The sequence below is a fragment of the Serinus canaria genome, chromosome 13, assembly GCF_022539315.1.
Source record: "Serinus canaria isolate serCan28SL12 chromosome 13, serCan2020, whole genome shotgun sequence".
Lineage (NCBI taxonomy): Eukaryota > Metazoa > Chordata > Aves > Passeriformes > Fringillidae > Serinus > Serinus canaria.
In genome coordinates, this window is record NC_066327.1 from 15,417,460 (window position 1) to 15,436,697 (window position 19,238).

At 46.7% G+C, this 19,238-nt stretch overlaps 1 long non-coding RNA gene across 1 annotated transcript; it reads right to left on the bottom strand.

The window, feature by feature from the left end:
* Positions 1–690: 690 nt before the first annotated feature.
* LOC127060100 (uncharacterized) lies at positions 691–18,869 on the bottom strand. The gene is made up of 3 exons (XR_007778721.1): positions 18,660–18,869; positions 16,910–17,020; positions 691–1,281 (listed from the first exon to the last, which is right to left on the bottom strand). It is a non-coding gene; the product is annotated as an uncharacterized LOC127060100 (long non-coding RNA).
* Between the last annotated feature and the right edge of the window lie 369 nt (positions 18,870–19,238).

Here is a 19,238-nt window from a genome sequence, read left to right on the forward strand (position 1 = left end):
CTGTTATTCTAAACCTTTTGGCTACTGGGGAATTCAAACAACATAAAGTAATATTTTGATTTGCTTTTCTTCATTGTGTTCTGTTCTCACCCTTGGAACTGGCCCACAAATATTTACCCAGCAGGGAATAAAATTTGAGGATTAAAGCTACTGTTTTAATTCATAATAGATGAGCTTTCAGTGCAATATATTTGTTTTACTGCATAATTTATAAACACCTGGTCTCACATCTGCACTTTCCTTCCAAGGCAGCAAGGATTCCTGTCCCAATAATAAGGGACATCACTTAACCTGGGCATTTGAATGGTGAAGTACTTAAAATTTATCAAAACTAAAAATTCATTGTTTCACAGATTTTTTTTTTAACCAACAAAGTCCTTCCATACTTAACAACCACTTGCTCACAGATAGAAACATGTGAAGTAATTGTTTCATTGCTGGGACTATGACTTAAGGCAAAACTTGCACCAGGTTGGAATAATTTATGGGAAATATGTGCATCTCAATCACCTGGATGGGCTGGAGATTATTTACATGTTTTGTAAATATTTTTTTATATATAATACATATTCCCTATATTTTAAACACATTCCATTTAAAATTAAAAATCCAGCTCTATAACACAGAAGGCCAAAAGGGTGTGAGTGCACTCCCTTTAGAAGGAGCATTTTTAATATGGAAGTACTCTGTATACATTTTTATTCCTTATTTCACTTTGCTGCACATTTGTTTTTATTCTTGCTGCCACAGTTGTTGCTAGAGATGGACCTGACACAGCACATTGGTCCCTGTTCTCCTCCTCCAGTCAGAAAAGTTGATTATCCAATCACGGAATTACCTTCAAGTGATGTTCCATTTGCTCCTTACACCACTGCCACCCTTCCTGGCGTCCCTCCTGGAGGGTGGGAAGGTTCTAAACATGAAAAAACTTAGAAAGCAGAACATTGTGGAGAACACAGAGCCTGTTGTGGGGCTGAGCTCTCACACCTGCACCAGGCTGTGAGGACATGAGACAAACTCTGAAAGTTTTGACTCCGAGGAATCAAATCCTTTTGCTCAAGAGCTCAACTCTTCTCAGTCTGCAGAAGGAGCAGCACAAATCTTCACTGCCAGAGTTCCACCTGCCCTCTGGGTGGTTGGAGTTTACAGCTCCTCTTGTTTTCCTCACAGCTTTTTTGTTTGCTCCGAGGTTTACGCGGCGCTTCCGTCCTGTTTGCATCTACAACATCTCGCTCTCACGCAGAGGGTGGAGGCTCCTCTCCAGACACTGATTCCTGTAAACTGATGGCTTTGATTAGTTTAGATGAAAGAGGCTCTTATTATAAACCAGCCCATGCTGGGTGCATGTCTGTGGGTGGATGGTTCACCCCGAAAGCAGAGAGAGGCTCCAGACCCAGGGCTGGGGTTTGGTGCTGCAGGAGCTCCATCTGGAGACTTCCAGCATCACCCTCTTCATTCCATCCACTGCCTCCTGTGACACTGATAATGTTTTTGAGGTAAACAGGAAGGACCACTTTGATTTGGCCATCCCAGAAGGGATTTTGCCCTCAGCACAGACTCAAAGGCCATTCTCCATCCCAAGCCTGAAGGCTGGGGATAATCAAGCCACCAAGCAAATTCAAGGATCTTTATTTGGAGCAACTGATTAATTTCTTTTGTTCCTTTGTTCCCTTTTTTTTTTTTTTTTCTCTCCATCTTGGCTGTTATGAAGGAAGAGAAAATGTAGACAATGCTGGGATTACTGACCATGTGTGATTTTTTGGGGAGCTGTACAGGTAGAACCTTTGACAGGGGGCCTTCAGCAGAAACAGGAGCAGGATGCTACATCTGACACTGTGCTCCTGACACAGAAGGAGGGGTTTTTTTGTCAGCTGGGTAATGAGGGAGTGAGGCCTTGTCAGGCTTTAATTTGTGTGAGCAGAATGTGTTTAGACTGGGTGAGGAGGATGTTTTGGCATTGGGCGATGAGGATGTTTGGTTAAGCCACTTGATAAATTGGGTAAATCTGACATCAAAGACTTTGATAAGGTATTTCTAAGATCTTTGTGACTTCAGTGATGTTGTTAGTACAGAAATGATTTAAAGATAAGTGAACTGACACTTCCCCAGCTAAATAGGTTTCCCCCCAAGTGTATTGTAGGGTGGATCAGTGTACACAGCTCGGGGTGAGCTGAGCAAAGGAATGGTTTCCCAGAACTCTTCCTAGCAAATTGAACAGCCACCTGCTGGTCACTTCCTTCTGCTGGGCAGGAGAGGTGTGTGCAGGAGGGATAATGAGCTGACACCAGCTCCTTGGATTCTGGCAGCAGAAATCAGGATCCTGACTCGCTGAGATCAGCAAGTGATGACTTGCAGGGCTTTCAGTGCAACCAGCACCAAACCCAGCAAAAGCAGCAGGGCTGTAATTAGATCTTACCTAAACAGGAGGCCAAGGAGGGCCTTGGGCTGCCGAGCTCCACCAGGGAGCTGCGAGCAGAGCAGGGGACCCAAAAGGTGCAGAGATGGTGAGAGAGCCTCACCCAGGGCTCTGTTTGCTGCAGAGAAATCCCTCAGGGTCCCACAGTGGTCTGGAATCCAAACCTTCGGTGACCTGGTGGAACTTCTGCCTCCTGGGGCAGGACAGCACAGCCCCTTGGGAGACACTGGGGGAGCAGTGATGGGCTCAAAGCTTGGAATTGCCCTGGAAATAACCAGGATATGGGACAGGGCTCCCAGGGAATGGGGAGTGCCCTTTGCAGAGCACTGAGGAGCAGTGTTCTGCCCATGGGTAACCCAGACAGGGGGGAAGGTTTCTCCTTTCCCACCAGCACAGGGGGTGAATCACAGGGCTGCTTTGCTTGGCTTCAACTGGTGGATGACTGTACTCAGTCCCAAATTTCCTACCTTTTTCCACCACAGAAAAAGGTGATTTTAGTGCACCTAAAGGCAGTGATTTTCTTGGGCAGAGCAGGCCAGCAAGGTTCTTCACCCTTAAATGTGAATTCAGTCCCAAGCTGTCTCCATGGTGCTGGCCCAAGGCTGCTCCAGCTCCTGCAGCTGTAGCTCACCTTCCCCAAGACCTGGCCAAGCAGCTGAGGCTTGGAACCCCTCCAGCTGTCCCCAAGGTCTCTGAGAGGACTTTCTTTCACCTCAGTGGGTATTAGAGCATGAAAGCAAGCAGGAGGAACAACCCTTTTTGGTGTTCTCCACTTAATTTTGTCATAGGATCATTTTTGGATGTAGGTTTTTATTCCTAAGCTGTGACTGGTCAGGGCATGAAGGTGATAGAAAATAAGGAGAAAAGTTGTTCTTCTAAATAGTAAAAGAGATTTTCTGCTCTGAAGTAAATCCCTGTGTCCTTTCTTTTCCAAGGACTCGATGCAAAACGTGGGCCAAACCCAGCTAATGAAATTCTATTTATCTTAATGATCCTCTGGGCACAGGAGATCCTTGATGATCAAACTGAGTTGACACCTGCCACTATTAAGTTCTGCTTCTTAAAACTCTGAGACAATCCCAGCAGATAAACAATACAACATGGTTCCCATTATGATATTACCATAAAGCCAGACAGCCTCATGTTTACCCCATAAATAATTAGTCACCAGGCAAATCAGAAAAAAAAATAAAATAATCCCACCATCACCTTAAATTACCTGTCAAACATTTACCTCTGTTTGTCTTTTAGGGCATTTATTTTTTTGCAGTGTGGTCCTGGTCCTTGATTAGTTTAACAACCCCCCTGCATTTTGACAGCAGAAGAAAAGAAGAGGTGATTATTACAGTTACTGCTCTTGCTTTGCCTTGAAAGTCCATTCTAAAGAAGGCATTAGAGGAGGCTTTCTTGTGGCTGAGAGATCAGATTACCACAATTAAAGTAAAAAGGTGTGGTGCTATTTACTCTGCATGTTATGACACATGAAAGAAAGTGATTCAGGCAAGAAAAATAATTACACATTAATTTGTGTTTGGCAACTTCGTTTCATTTACGTGGCCCACAGAGCTTAGATAAAAAGCTATTTTGTCCAGCTTTGTGTAAACTGGGAGGAGGGTTTGTGCTGCAGTTTATGAGGAGGTGTCTGTGTGTGAGTGGGGATGAGGAAATAATCTCCTGATCCTCCACCACGGCTGCATTTTCCACCACGAGCCCCCACAGTGCCCACTGGGTTTCACCCAGCCGAGAAATGTTCCTGCAACCCTAAAACTCGGCCTGGGTTTGCCAAAATTCTTCCAAATTTGAGGAATCCTCAAGGTTTGGAGCAGTTCCTGAGCCTGGTGCGTGCTTTGGTGTGAATCACACCCCAGGCACAGGAGGGATTGTTGGGGTGTCCTTGGCAGGGCCAGGAGCTGGGCTTGGATCATCCCTGGGGGTCCCTTCCAGCTCAGGACATCCCGAGACTCTGGGAACTCTGGAATTCCCACAGGTTGCTGTAAACTCGGGGTACCTGCAGTGTGGGCTCAGGGGGGAGTTCAGCCTTCACTGCTGAGCAAAATGTGTGCAATAAATTGTGTGGCAGCTCCTCCTGTGCCTTGCAAATATCCCCTTGATCATCCTGGTGATGACACAGGGAAGAAAACACAGGGAAGAAAGCTCCAAAACACCCAGGAGGGTTTCAGGGGTGTCCTAGAGAGGCAGGATGTTAGAACTGGGAAGAATTATTCAATCTGAACATGACCAGCATGACCACAGTCCTGCTCCCTTACTGTAAATGATCCCACAATAAACCCTTGACAAACTCTCAGACAGAGCAGTTTCTGTGCTCGGCAGATGTTAATTTTACAAAAATGATCTCAAACTGGCATTCCTGCAGCTTTTCCTAAAGTGGTACACAGACACTTGTGTCAGGTCTGTGAGCACAAGAGCCCCTTCGCTGGGGAAACCACCCTCAAAAATGGAAGAAGCAGCCAAAGAAGCTTCAAAAAGAAGGTTTGCCATCTTATTTTCATTTCATGTTTTCAGAAGAACTCTCTGTATAAAGCTGTGGAGTCCTTTTGACTTCAGGACAACCTGAAGTTAATGGGGAGATGACAACAGCAGAAGGTTTGGCACTCAGGAGAATCTCCTCAAATCCCTGCAGGAATAACTGAGCTCAAGCAAACAGCAGGAATTCATAACGTGGAGAGTACAAATGCATGAAATGCAAACCCACAAAACTTCATTTTCCCACAAAGTAAGCTTTTTGCATAAATCATCATTACCCATTGCAGAGAGGAGGTTTTAATATTAATGCAAGGTTGGCCATCCTTATATCAATATGTATGTTGGACTGGCTGCCTGGGTATGAAAACAGACTGTATTTACATTAGTAAATAAAATAAAATTTCTAAACCTACAGGGGGAAATCCAGCCAATGGAATTGTGTTTGTTTCCTCATAAAAGTTTGTGGGACATTTTTTACAGCGCAGTCTAAAATGGTATCATTTATTCAGCGTGCTGATTAAAAATTATATTGATTTAATTTGGCAATTATTGTCCCTTTTCTTACTGCCAACCTATTTTTAGCCTTCCAGAGGAGAGACACTGAGCTTTTTTGCATACCACTACAAAGCATTAATGCCAGTCTGCGAGCTGCAGAGCGGAGGGAACGCAGGATCCTTTGCAAAATGCTTTTCTTGGCATGGCCCTGGCATGGCTGCATGACTGGCAGAGCTGTCAGTGCCTTCTGTAAACTCCACCAGTTCCTCATAATCCCCTGGCACTCCTGGTTTATTCTGGGTATTGTGTGGCTCAGCAGCACCAGCACAGCTGCATCAGGTGAAATGGGAGTTTTTTCCTGGCTGTCCATCCCCAGCACTGCTCAGTAGCAGATTTTGTGGATTATTCCCCAGGTTTTGCTCCAGCTGTTTGTGGCTCAGGGGTATCACCAGCCAGAGCTGCCTCCTGCCAAACCAAGAACATCAAACATGCAGAAAGGCACTTTCATGTGCAGGACAAAGTGTGTTTATGAGAGCTGCAAAATGTCCACGCTGAACCACCAGCTGCTTCTGAGAAGAACAAATCCAAACATTTCTCTCCAGATATAAACACACAAGTGGTGCATCCCTTTCTGTGTTTACTGGCAGGTGTCAGCCCTAAGAAATATAATTAAGGTCTGGATGGTCCTGGATCATGATGGCACCTCTGCTTGGGAGCTTCAATTCTTTAACATTCACCTGCCCCAGGGGACTTGGAAGGTGCCCAGAGCCATTGACAGGTTCATAAAATGTAGATGGCACCCTCTAAAGTCTCAGAAATGCTTTCAGAAAAAAAGGAAAAAAAAGAAAATAAAGAAGTGTGGTGTTTCCATTGTGCTTCAGAAAACAAACCCTTCAGGAAGAAGAAGAAAAAAAAATAATGGAAACATATGAAACGTAAATTGGATACACTCAAAGTTAATGAAAGGAAAATCTTTTTTCCATTTTAGTTAATGTCTTAAATTAGAATTTTTGGTATAAAAGCTGGAAAACAGATGGAGAGGATATATATATATATTTTAAAGAATAATTTGTTAGTGAATTTGAGGCTTGTGAAAGAGAGTACCTAATAATAGCATTGGCTTGAGCAAGCCTTGCTGTAGACTGCAGCTACTTTGGTTCCCCCACTGGATTTGTCCCACTGCACTGCAGGAGCGTGCCTGTGTCCTGCAGCCCCATCCAGCACCTCCTGTGGGTCTAATTCAGCCAAAAAATGCTCCACCCAATATTCCTGACTTGGATGACATCTTCCTCTGTTGCTTCTCCATTCTCCCTTGGACCCCAGCACAGCCAATTTCTGACACTCTGTGTGGAGATCTTTTATCCCACCTTGCCCAGTCTGATGTAGCTTGTCTCAAAAATATTAAATTGTCCTCATTTTCTGCCCTTCCCAGTCTTTGCCCACCTTTACCTGTGGGCATCCCATTATATTACTCAGATTTTCCACTCCTCTTTCCACTGCTTTTGGTAAAACTCATCAAGCTGGGCATTAGCAATTTACACCAAAAAAAAATAATAAGGAAAGGTTATAAATCCTCATTCTGAAATTGCCCATTAAATACTGTTTTTCTTTTAAAAAAACTCAATTATTCCTCTTTTTCCATTCCACAGAGCTTCCCATATATTCCTTCCTGTGTGTTTATCAGCCATCTTGTTTGCATAGCTGCTCCCCAAGAGATCTGTCACTGCTGGCTCACAGCACACTCTGCTGATTTACAGCAGCAATTAATAATTCCCCATCTCTTGGGAGGGGATGGATTTCTATCTCACGAGGAAGAGCAGCAGATGATACCCACAAAATGCTGATGAGCCTTTTTTCCATCTGAATCCAAACACAGGGTTCATGCACGGGTGACAAGGTGGGGAGGAAGGTGTCGAGCGAGTCTGGAGGGATCAGAGCTCCAGGGAAGCCCCAGGTAGGGAAGTCCCAGGGAGTGGGGCTGACATCCTGCCCTGACTCACTGGGGTCTGTCCCTCCACCCCTGTGGGTCCAGCTGGCCCTGTGGCCATCCCACACTGGGACTGGCTGGCCCTGCAGGTCAGCAGCTCTGGAGCTGGGGGCAGAGTTGTGCAATTAAACTTGCAAAGCACCAGCCCACACTCAGACAGCCCTATCTGATCCTCCACCAGCAACCAGGCTGACACACACCATTGATTGGTAGGCAGAGGGAAGGCAAAAATGACCAGGTTTGCTGCTTTCATTAAAATAATTCTGGGCCTGAGTTTTGGTCTCTGCCCTTCTTCTCATGCCACCCTCACAAAGGGGAATTTAAACAGAGGGGAGCTGCTTTCCCTGCAGAGCCAAAACCAGGGGTTTGTGCCAACACAAAGCACCAGGAGACCCTTCCTTCACCCTGGCCTTTGGTTGCACTTCTGGGCATTCACTCAGCTTGGAGAGCACCAATTTTCTCAGACAGTGGAGTGTGAAAAGCCTGCGGGTGCAAGAGGCACGCAGACCCCACCGATAAAAACAACAATCTCATTCAGCAGTCGTCCATAAATTTTTCCTGCCCCAAACACTGTTTACTCCCAAGTACCTGAGTGTTCCTTGGCAACAGGAAAAGTGGACATCTTAAAGCTTCCAGGGCTGTCTTTGCCCTGACCTTGCGTGGCAATTAAACCCCTTTACAGCTTAGCACATTTTTGACCTTGCCTCATGTAGGCTGCATGGCTTTCCCTTCCCTCCCTGCTAATCCCTCCACTCTCCTTTTCCAAAGCTTTCTCACAAACACACTGAACCAGGCTTGGGAGGCAGCAGGAACAAGAAGACTGAGCTAAATCTCCAGGTTGAGCCCAGTCTCTGTGCTGGTTCCTTTTTCAGGGGAGAGGAGCATCTATCAGATGAGGACAATCTCTGCGGTTTTGACTGTCCAGTGCCGAGCACACAGACAATATCCAAGGTGCTGAGGATTGACCTGGAACATCAGCATTCTCCTAGGTCTTTACAGAGATAAACTGGGAACTTCTGGAGGCACAGGCAAAGAAGGAAGGGAGAAAGTCTGCCTGGGCTGCTTTTAGTGATTTGAACTGATCCTAAGCTGAAGGCACCTCGGCTGAGGCCTGAAAGGTTGGCTTTGCACACGCATCCAGATCCGTTTAATAACCTGGATGTACACAATTGCCTTTCAACCTAGAGCATTATATAACACTTCACATGGTTTTGCAAGGAGTGTACCAGGGAGTATTTGCAAGGAGCTGAGCCAAGAAGCTGTACAGACAGCAAGGCGTCTGTGTTGCCACTACAAAGTGGATGTTAATTACCTAAAACAATACATGTAATAGGCGAAGAGAAAAATGCTCTGCGCTGCCTTGCCATACCCACTCATCTAGTGCATCTCTAACTGCACAGTTATTTAGCCTGCAGGGATCATAATTAGCTGCTTCATAAATTAATAAGGGAAAGGAGGAGGGAAGGGGGAAAGCTACCAGTGCAAGAATGGTGGGAAACTTTAGATAGGATGTTTCTCGAAGAATGTCGTTAGCAGGCATAATTGCTTCATTAAATAAAGGCACAGACAAATGCACAGGGATCCTCTGTCCCTCGAGAGAGAAGGGTTGGAAGGGTTGCTTGATAGGCACTGTGAGGATCTGAGTTGAAGGACACCACGGAGGTGCCACCCAGTGCCCAGCATGACAAAATCTTCCCAAAAATCCATGACAATGTGACGTGTGCCTAACAGTGATTCATGACCCCTCAAACACCTTCCATCCAAGGTGTTGCAAACACCAGTCAGGGAACTCTTGCAGGGCCTGTCATGAGCAGGGTGAAGGCACTGTCCGTGTTGTGCAGATGGAGAAACTGAGGCAGGCAGTGACACATCCTGCTCCGAGTCCCCTGGCAGGTCAGGATCAGCCCAGCTGCACCAACCACCCTGGGCAGAATGAACCTGTTGGAATCCCATTTCCAGTTCATAAAAACAATGGGGTTTATTTCCTCTATTATGCAAAGAATTTACAAGGTGGGAGAAGCTTCTCCCTGCTGCCATCAGACACCAGCCCCATTTAGGTAATTAGCTGGTTCCAGGCTGGCATTCACACATCCTCACACACCATTCCCACAGCCTGCTTTGGAACCAGAGCCTCTTGTGAGGCAGGGAAATATCTCCAAAAGCCCAGGAAAATGGACAAAGCTCCATCTGACTAGAGGTGCTGCACCACATTCCTCCTTTTGTGAATTTTATCTTCACAGACTTTCACACTTTTAATCTCTTAATCCACCACAACTCTTCTTGGATCCAGAGCCTGCCTTTACGGGCTCTTTCTGCATATTTTTTCCCTTAAAAGCCAGGCTTCTTGAATCACAGGGAGGTGAGGGATGTGACTTGACTGTGCTCCAACAGCAAGTCTCAATGATTCAAAGTCAGGAGTGAAATTCAGCTCCCAGGCTTCAAGGAAAACTGGGCCAAAAGGAAACTCTGCTTTTCCCATTCTCCCTTGGCCTGCCAGCTAAAAGTGAGGCAAATGGGGAGCCTGTCCCACCCTGAGCAATGTGGAGAGAGTGCTTTATAAAACTGCAGCTGGTCAGGTTTGGTGGTGATCAGTTTTCTCCTGGAATATGTGGGATTTTGAGAGAAAGGCATGTGGAGTATTTTCCACTTGATTCTGAAGTATCCCCTGGGTGTGCTTGTTTGCGTTCATCCTTGCTAAACACCTCATCTCCTGAGCCTCCTCCTCTTCCCTCAGTGCTGGGGTTGGGGTTTTTTTGCTGTTTTCAACTGTCTTTATGCTCTTCCTTCCTTTTCTCTTCCTGGCCAAGGCTCTGGCAGTTTCTCTAATGAAAACAGTTGCTTGCATGCAGAAAGTATTTTTGCTGTACATTAAAACCTTCCATTCTTTTTTCACTCCCCTCCAGAATGCCCATTTTAGGCTCGTGTGTCTCTTGCACAGTCTTGCTTTATTTCCTGAGCTCCCCACGTGCTGCTCCACCATTATTTGGTTTTATCTTTCCACTTTTTTTCTCAGTGTCTAACCATGGCTCTGTTCCTGACTGTTCTTTTTTCCTCCCTTTTCTTGGAGTTTCCTCTGCCTTTCCCAGCCCATCTCGAGCTTCCCATTGCCCTGCAAACCCAGGTCACAACCTCATGTTTTTATTTGCCCAGAAAAGCAACTTTCTTCCCACGTTACTGAATTCAGCAGAGCCCTGGGATGTACCAGCCTGCCCATGAGTTAAACTCCTGGAAAGTGACTGCTGGAATCTTATTTGAGGAAATTTCTGCAAGTCTCACTCTGTGGGACCCAATTTCTGTGGCTGACTCTGCCGGGTCCCTGGGTCTGCCCTCTCCCCTCCCCAGGGAGGATTTCCATCAAGGACTGAGCTGGCAACAACAAACCTCTCCCCTCCCACCCCTTTTCTCCTTATAAATTTCCATGGCACAATAAAGCATTTTCCAGGCAGGGCCAGTGCTGAACATTCTGACAGAGCTGAATACGTTGAGCCATTTAGATCTGGGGTTTTCTGCTCGATTGGCTTCCTAAAACTCTCGACTTCCAGTGGCAAAGTTCCCACTGACTCCAGAGGGCCTTGTGTTTCTGCCTGTGTGTGGCTGGAGCATCTCTGACCCTGATCATGTTCCTAAAGGTAAAAAAGCACAAGTGGCAAAATAAAATTTCCAAATCATTCCATCTCTAGTAATTAAGTATTAATTTCTTACAGTGCTGAAAAGTGTGAAGTATACCCCTTAAAATAGATTTTTATACTCTTATTGATGTTTTCCCATAAAGGATCTGCTTTTTGCCCTGAGGATATTCAATCTCAGGCCTTTCACCCACCACAGAAGCAGTGCAGAGAGCTTCATGATAAGCAGGAACTTTTTCAAGATTTATTCTGCCTGAGTTGCTCCTTGACAGCAATGATAAGGAGCCTGTAGTTTTCAGGGTTGGAAAATCTCCTATATATAAAAGCCTTGCAGTGGTTTAGGTCTAAGTAGCTCAGATTCCTGACTTCAGGCCTCATCTTAATTTCATACATTTAACTTAATTGATCTCAATAGGCTTATGATGACTTGCAGTGGGGGAGGTGGGTCAGGCCTCTCATTTCTGTTTTGATGGTGCAGTGAGATTCCATAAGCACCCAGATAAATCCAGTTCTCTCTGTGAGCATGAGTCATTCCCTGGCTGGGGAGAAGGTGAGCTCTGGTCTCTTCCTGGCATTCCCTGCATGCCAGAAGGGAGCTGCAGTGGGATCAGGAGCTGTGGCATCGCACCAAGGGCTCACCAAGACACAGGGAAAATGGAGACACACGTGGGACTGTCCCCCAGGATCACCAGAGGACAGGAAATGACCTTTCCTGAGCTGTCCCATTCCTTCACCCACTCCTGGCAGGAGCTGGGGATAGCTCTGGCCATGCCCTGCTGATGGAGCTCCCTCAGGAGAAGTGGCAGCTCAGTTCTCCAGGGATAAGAACAGTCCTATGGTGATGGGGGCCGTGGTCAGGCACTAACCCTAATCTTAATTAATATTAACAATTAACACTTCTGGTGCATGAGGCATTTGATTCACTCTCCAGCAGTGAGGGGGGTTCCAAACCCCTTTTGCTGTGGTGGCTGGTGGCACTCAGGTCCAGCCTGCAGCAGCAGCCAGTTTTGCCTCCCAAGTCAGTGACAGAGCTGTAGCTCTTAACTCAACAACATCCCAAGTACCTGAGCAGCACTGACCCTGTCACTCCAAAAATCACCCAGCAGGCAAAGCCTCTATCAAATAGAAATCCAAATTAATTTCAGGAACTATGAAATTTGGATCTACTGGACTCAGTTAAACCCCAAATATTTCATTTGTGCAAGCACAAGGGTAATTAACTCTTCCCAGTCCCAAGTTCTTGTGTGTGCAGCAATTCCAGTTGCTCTCAAGACAGCCACATGGAAGCATGGATTTCTGCCTGCTGAAAGTGCTGCTGGAATCAGGGAAATGAGCTTTAATTCCAGCCCTGGTGCTGTTCAGGGTTTGCAGTGTGCCCCTTCTGTCCCTCCCTCTGCCCTTCCCCAATCCCTTGCAGCCAGAGCATGGCCTGAGTCCTCCTTCCTCTGCCTGGGGATGGCAAATCTTGTGATGTTTCATTGGTGATGTCCCAAACCCTTCCTGCAGTGGGAGAGGAATCAGGGACTGAGACCATGGCAGAGAATTCTGCATTTAGGGAGCACTGGTGCTTTCCCAAGGGGAAAGGCTGTACCCATCCCGTTGTTCTGGGATCATCCCTTGGCCTTCCCATGGAAGGGTTTTGTGTTCTGCATCCATTTGGAGAATCAGGACCCTGCCAGCACAGCTCTGCCCTCAGCCCAAATGTCAAATGTCTCTTTGCACCCCGCAGAGTGACTTGCTGCCTCTGAGATCACAAAAAGCCAGAGCTCTTTGCATTTCTCTGCTGCCTCTGCCTCGGTGTTTTAAAGCACTTTACAAAGCTGCAGAGGAGCCTTCAACTCCCCCTCCCCAGGAAATGTAAGCCCTGCACTGCTGAGGAACTGCAAAGTTAATTGGTTTAATTTAAGTCACAGCACATCCTTGGCAGAGCTGTGAAAGGAACCTGGGAGACCTGGGCAGGGAACCCCTCCTCAGCCTGGGGGGGTTGAGGGGCAGGAGGTTTCAGCAGCACAGAAATGCCACTGGACTCTGCTCTTAAACAACTCCTGCATCTCCCTTGGGAGATCCAGCAGGTGACAGAACTGCAACAGGGATGGAAATCTTGTTGGGGAGGGGATTTCAGTAAAGCCAAGTGGCAGCTGAGGTATTGGGGGATTATATTGCAAAACAGGGGGTTTGTCCTTAATGCACCACAACTGCAGCACACAATTTTCCCTGTCCACACAGTTAAGGGCTGAGTCTCTCCCTCAAAAATGTTACTGAGTTTGTCTTATAATTCAGATAGATGGGTAAAAAATCAGAGTGGGAGACCAGAGAAAGGGAACTGATGAGTCTCCCCTCATGGAGAATAGAAAGTTTTGCTCTTGTAACAATTCTTGTAAAAAAAAAAAAGGAAAATTAAAAAAAAAGAGAATTGCAAGGCTGGAGAAGACAAACTTAAATTTGAATCAAAACTTGAACAAGCAAGACTTGAAAGAGAGCTTGTGTCTTCTTTATTTTTTTCTTTTCTTTTTGCCTCCTGGACAGATCTTGGGTAAATAAAGCCTGGCACAAACCCTCCTGCCCCAGCAGCATGTTTTGAAGCAGGGTGAAATCAACATGTTGAGGTGGTATTTATGTATTAATTAGTCAAATTAGCCTAACCAGAAGCAATCATACAGCTCAGAATGTCATTTGTGGCTTCTTGTGCCAGCCATAGGACACCTGCCTTTGACACTGAGCCCTCTCACACAAGGCTCTAAAGGGAAAAATCACTTCCTTTTTTCCTTTCTCTGGCCCAGGAAACTCTTTCTTTTTTTTTTTTTGTCTGCTCTTTTTTTCCCCCCCTATTCTTTTTTTCCTTGTCTCCAAGATTTCTGACACAGCACATGGAGGGGAATTAGTCACAAGCTATTTCCTGTTTTCCAGATAACCTCACTGGGCCTTCGTGGTCAACAGCACAACCAGGTGGAGTGCAAGGTAGATGAGAACCAAGCACTGGCATAAAAACTCCACAAAACTCATTGTTTTATCCTCACAGGCATCTTTGTAAAGGAATGGCATTTTAAAGTCATTTTACAAGTAATTTTAAAGTTCTTTATATTCATGGATTTGCCTCCTGTGAGGTTTCCCAAGCCAAATGTGCCTTTGCTGGTGCTGCTCTTGGAGCAGATTTGATCATCAGCAGGTGAAGGTGAAGCTCCTGCCTTGCTGCAAACCTCTCCAGGGACAGGAAAGGCTCAGAATAATTTCCTGCATCCATGGCACCACCTTTCCTCTGCCACCCCATTCCTTGTGCAGGGTTTGCTTTGCAAATGCCAGCACAGAAAGGTGACATTCCCCCACTCAGGGAGGGTTTCTGTCCAGGCTGCTTCAGCCCTGTGCCCTCAGCTACTGCCAGCTGAAAATCAGATCCCTCTGATGCCAGCTCAGCAGGCAGGAGGAGGATTCCATCCCCATCACCAAGGAACCTGCTTGGGTCAGGGAGAGCCCTGAGGTGCAGTCAGAAGTGCCCTGAAATGGATCCCAAATGGAATTTTAGGGGTGCCAGTGGGCACTGGAGGTGCTGGATCAGCTCAGCTCCACCTCTTTTCCTGCTCCCTGCTCAGCTCTGACCTCGTGGCCAGGCTGGCAGTGCCCAGGGGTGTGATCACACCTTGGGTATCATCCCTCAGATTTCTGACACAAAATCCAAGCTCCCTGAGCTCCTGCTGGACTGAAATCCAGGCTGTGACAGCCACCAATTAAAGACAGCACAATCAGAGCTCCCCAAGGAACATTGGCACCCCTGACTTGCACTGGGAGCTCTGGGGAGGAGATGTTGGCCCTGATTTATTGCTGTGCATGTTGACAGCAAGCCTGTAGTGCTTTCTTTCCAAAACACCTCAATTTTCAAGTGTACTGGCACACGTGTCCCCACCCTTGGAAGTGCAGCTGGCTGGAGGGGGGGGGGGGGGGGCCCAGATGTTGCTTTTTCAAGCAAGTTGCAGCATTAAACAACCCCTTTGGATAAGGAGACAACAAGACTTAACCTAAAAGGAACTGCAGGAGATCTGAAAGCAGGAGGCAATTATGCAAATTGCAATTGGAACGGGATTACTCAGGCTGGAGCCATTTAGTGCAGCACAGGCTGGGAGGTGGGATGTGCCAGGGGCAGTGGGGCTGGACATTCCTGGGATCTGCCACTGCCTGTCCCTGGAGATGCCACAGCTGCAGGCACGGCAGAGAGGGAGCTGGCACCAGCTCGGGCTCCCCTGGACAGGGCAGCACCACTCCCTGTGGTCCTCATCTCCTTCACCATGGAAGGACAAAGGAATTCTCAAACATGCAGGACAATAAACCCTGTGGCAAGAAGAGAAAGAAAAGGGTCAGGATTGCTGCTGAGCCAGCCAGGACTTGGATTATTTTTTGGAAGGAAGATCCCTGAGTGTTTTCATGGCTGTGCTCAGGCAGATTGGAAGAGTTTTGCACCATCCAGCCCTAATCAAATATTCTACTCTATATGGAGAAAAAGCTCCAGTGGAAAGCTGGGTTCTTCCCAGAAGGAAAACACCCTGGTGGTTGTCATCTCTGGGTGTTGTTTTTGGTATAACTCACCCAGCATTCCCAGAGCTGCTCGCTTGGGGATTCAATCATGATAAATCTTCCCAAACATCTCTGGGTTTTGAAGAAAAAAAATAAATATCAATGCAAGGTGACTTCATAGCTATCTTAAAATAGAAGGAATGGATAGCAACTCATTAAGCTCATAAAGATGGGATAATATGTGCTGAAAGTAATTGTTATCATCAAATGTGGTTAAAATTAGTCACCAGCAAGTTAAAACTAAACCTTACATCCAGGTTCCTTGCTGAAATGCTCTTGTACTGTGTGAAGTGCAGAATAAGAGAGTGAGCACAGGAAAAAACATCCTCAGTGGTTTGGCTTTTCTGGGCCAATGCTAACAGAGCAGGGGTTTCACACTCAGGCATCAGGAAAGGTCAGGGAAACTTCAGCTTCTGACCTCGGCCAAAAGCACAGAAAACAAAATGAGGATCTTCAGATCTTGAAATGCTGATGACAATTGGGCTGTTCAAGCCATCTATTACTGCCTCTGTAATCTGGGGCTCTGTGCCTTAAAACCTTCTCCAGAATCACAGAATTCAGAATCCAGAATCACACAATGGAATCATTTAGGCAGAAAAAAACCCCTCAAGACCATCAAAGTCCAACCTCTAACCCAGCACTGCCAACCCCACCCCTGAACTCTGAGTGCCACAAGGGCTCAGCTTCTGACCCCTGCAGGGATGGCAACTCCACCACTTCCCTGGGCAGCCATGCCAGAGCTTGACAACCATTTCCATGAAGGAATTGTTGGTGAAATCCCATCTAAACCTCCCCTGGCACAGCCTGAGGCTGTTTCCTCTTGTCCTGTCACTTTTTACTTGTGACACTACCCAGCTGTCCCCTCCTGTCAGGGACTTGTGCAGATCCAGAAGGTCCCCCTGAGCCTCCTTTTCTCCATGCTGAGCCCCCCAAGCTCCCTCAGCTGCCCCAAATCCTTCCCCAGCCCCATTCCCCTCCCTGGACATGCTCCAGCTCCACCTGGGTCACCCCATCAGAGCAGCTCAGAGCTCAGTCCTTGGGGTACCAGCTGCAAAAAGGACAACCCAAATAATGAGAAAACAGGAAAAGTGACTTTTATTTTTTGGTGCAAGACCTCTTGCCTTTGTGAGGTCTTTGTGAAGATCCTTTGTGGTCTTTGAAGGTTTCCTTTGTCAGGTTTGTGTGCCTGAGAGCTGTGCACGTGCTGGGGGACGTTTGCTCTCCCATCCCCTGACAGACCTGGGCACACCTGAGGCTGAACTCACTGGAAAATGAGACTGTTCTAAACTCTCCCTGCCAAAACTTCATTAAGTTGAAAGGGCTACAATTATAACTTACCTTGCACCAGGAAGGGCAGGAACAAAGCTTGATCCTGCTGAGTTTTGGATGGGATCCTTGGAAATCTCTGGGTTGGGGTGGAAATGACTCTGGGAGCTTTTGGAAGTACTTCTGCTGTAAAAGAGTGATTTGCACATAATCAAAGCCTCTTAAACACCCAGACTGGCTGCCCTGAGGAGACTCCTTTAACCTGCTGGGTTCATACCCTGCTCAGGACTGGACAAACCAAAGCCCCAAATGATGAATCCAGTGTAATGTGAATATTGAGGAACTCTGCTAATTACTCATGGGTGCTTGTCATCTGGGGCTTAGAAAACCCAAACCCCCCACCACAAACACGATACCCCTCAGTCCTCTCCTGACAGAAATTTTGTTCTAAGTGATGAACAATTCCCCAGCTGATTTAAGGACTCCCACACAACCAAGGAAAACCACTGAGGTTTTGTGATAAGTTCCCTCGTGGTGTTCCCTCCACTGAAAATCAGTGTTTGCAGTCCCAGGAGTTGGCACCAGTTTTTCCTCTGGTGTCCCCCTGCAATTCCAGCAGCTAAAATTCTGTCAAACTCCAAGCACTCATGGCAGCCACTGAGTGAGGGTAAAATAAAGGTCAGAGAAAAGCAGATAAAGCCTCGTTTTTAACCTGCCCCAGGAAAAGTGGGACCCCTTGGGGAAATACATCTCTGAATTCTGCCTGTGACACTCTGGTTATGGCAAAAATCTTCCTAAACTCACAAACCCACTCAGAGCAAGAAAAGCAACATGGTCAGTGTGTGATGGATAATTTCAGAGTGTTGGTTTTGTAGGTTGCAATTTGCAGTTGTACACTGGAGTTATACAAGTGAGAAAAATGTTATTCTCCCTCTCCAAAAATAATCTTTTGCTACTTGGGGTTAGGTTGGTGCAGTCCTAAATCTCTGTGAATGTAGTTGCAATTCCTGTTTAATAAAACTCCAGAGGTGATCTCGTTTTATCAGCCTTCATCTGTAATTAAGGCATTTAATATTCAAACTCTTTGATGTCATGTCATCTTTGAAACATAAATAAGAAGTTTGTCTCCATCTTCAAAATTAAGATAAATGAGTTGGAAGGGCAAGTCCCCAGAGAAACTTTTAAAAGCTGTTTGGGTATTTTAATAGCTACCAAAAAGAAATAAAAAATAACAACAGTGATATTAAAAAAACACATTGGTAGAAAGCTGAAAACAGTTTTATAGGAAGTGAGCAAGACAAGTTCCATCTGAGCAGAGGACCTGGACACAGGCAGGTTTGGGACTGTTTGTTGTTGGGTTTTTTTGGTGCAGGTGATTTGTTTGCAGTGAGGATCTCAAAGCACTGCAGTGCATTCCCAGTCACCCTCCCCATTGCTATCAGATGGCAAAACAAGTCCTGGCACCCCATGGAGCTGTGCCTGATGTGCTGAGATCCCCACGACAGCCCCTGGGGCTCTGCCCCCATCTTTAATAAGGAAATCAGAGGGAATGGGGCCCCCACTCTGCCCCAGTGCTGCCCTGGATGGAGCTGCCCAGAGGATGTGTGAGAAAAAAGGGACCCCCTCTGTCCAAGCTTGGGGAGAGACCACCCATGGGATCTGAGCTTTGGGGAGTGCTCTCCTCACCCCTTTTCCTCCCCTCACCTGCCCTGGAGTGAATCTCACCCAGGTCTGGCTGGAAATCTCTCTCAGCAGTCCCAGGGCTCCAGAGCACCCTGTCCTTCCTGCCTCAGCCACACCACTGTCCTGCACTCCCACTCACAGGCACTCAAGGATGTGCAGCTCCTTTCCTGCCATCACTCTTCCCTTCAGACTTGTCAGAAATCTCTCAAGTTCTTCTGGCTGCAGGCCCATTTCCACCCTCTCCATCCCTGGGATCCCTGGATCTCATCCAGCTGGGATGGGAGCTCTCCTCCTGCCTGCTCCTAATGAGAACGTGCACACGTTGAAGTTTGTTTTCTTCCCAAAGCCTTTCTTGGAGGGTTGGAGGTGTGTAGGAGGGCAGGCACACAAATCCTGTTATTTGTAGGTTCAGAGCAGTGCGTGGGAGGAAGATACAGGAATCCCATTAGTCATTAATAAGATTTTAGAACAGATTCCTTAGGCAAGACTTGGAAAAGCTCTTCCTGGCTGCCTTCTGATGGTGTTTAGGTCTTCCATTGCCCCACCAGTCCATGTCCAGTCAGGCTGGGAGAGTGCCCTCTCCTCTTCCTCCCTCTTCCTCCCCACTTCCTTTTATTTCTGCTTTGAATCATGCAGAATTCTTCTCAATTTGCAAAATTTGCCACCACAGTTAATTATATCAAGAAACTGAAGCAGCAACATTTGCATTAAGGCCTTG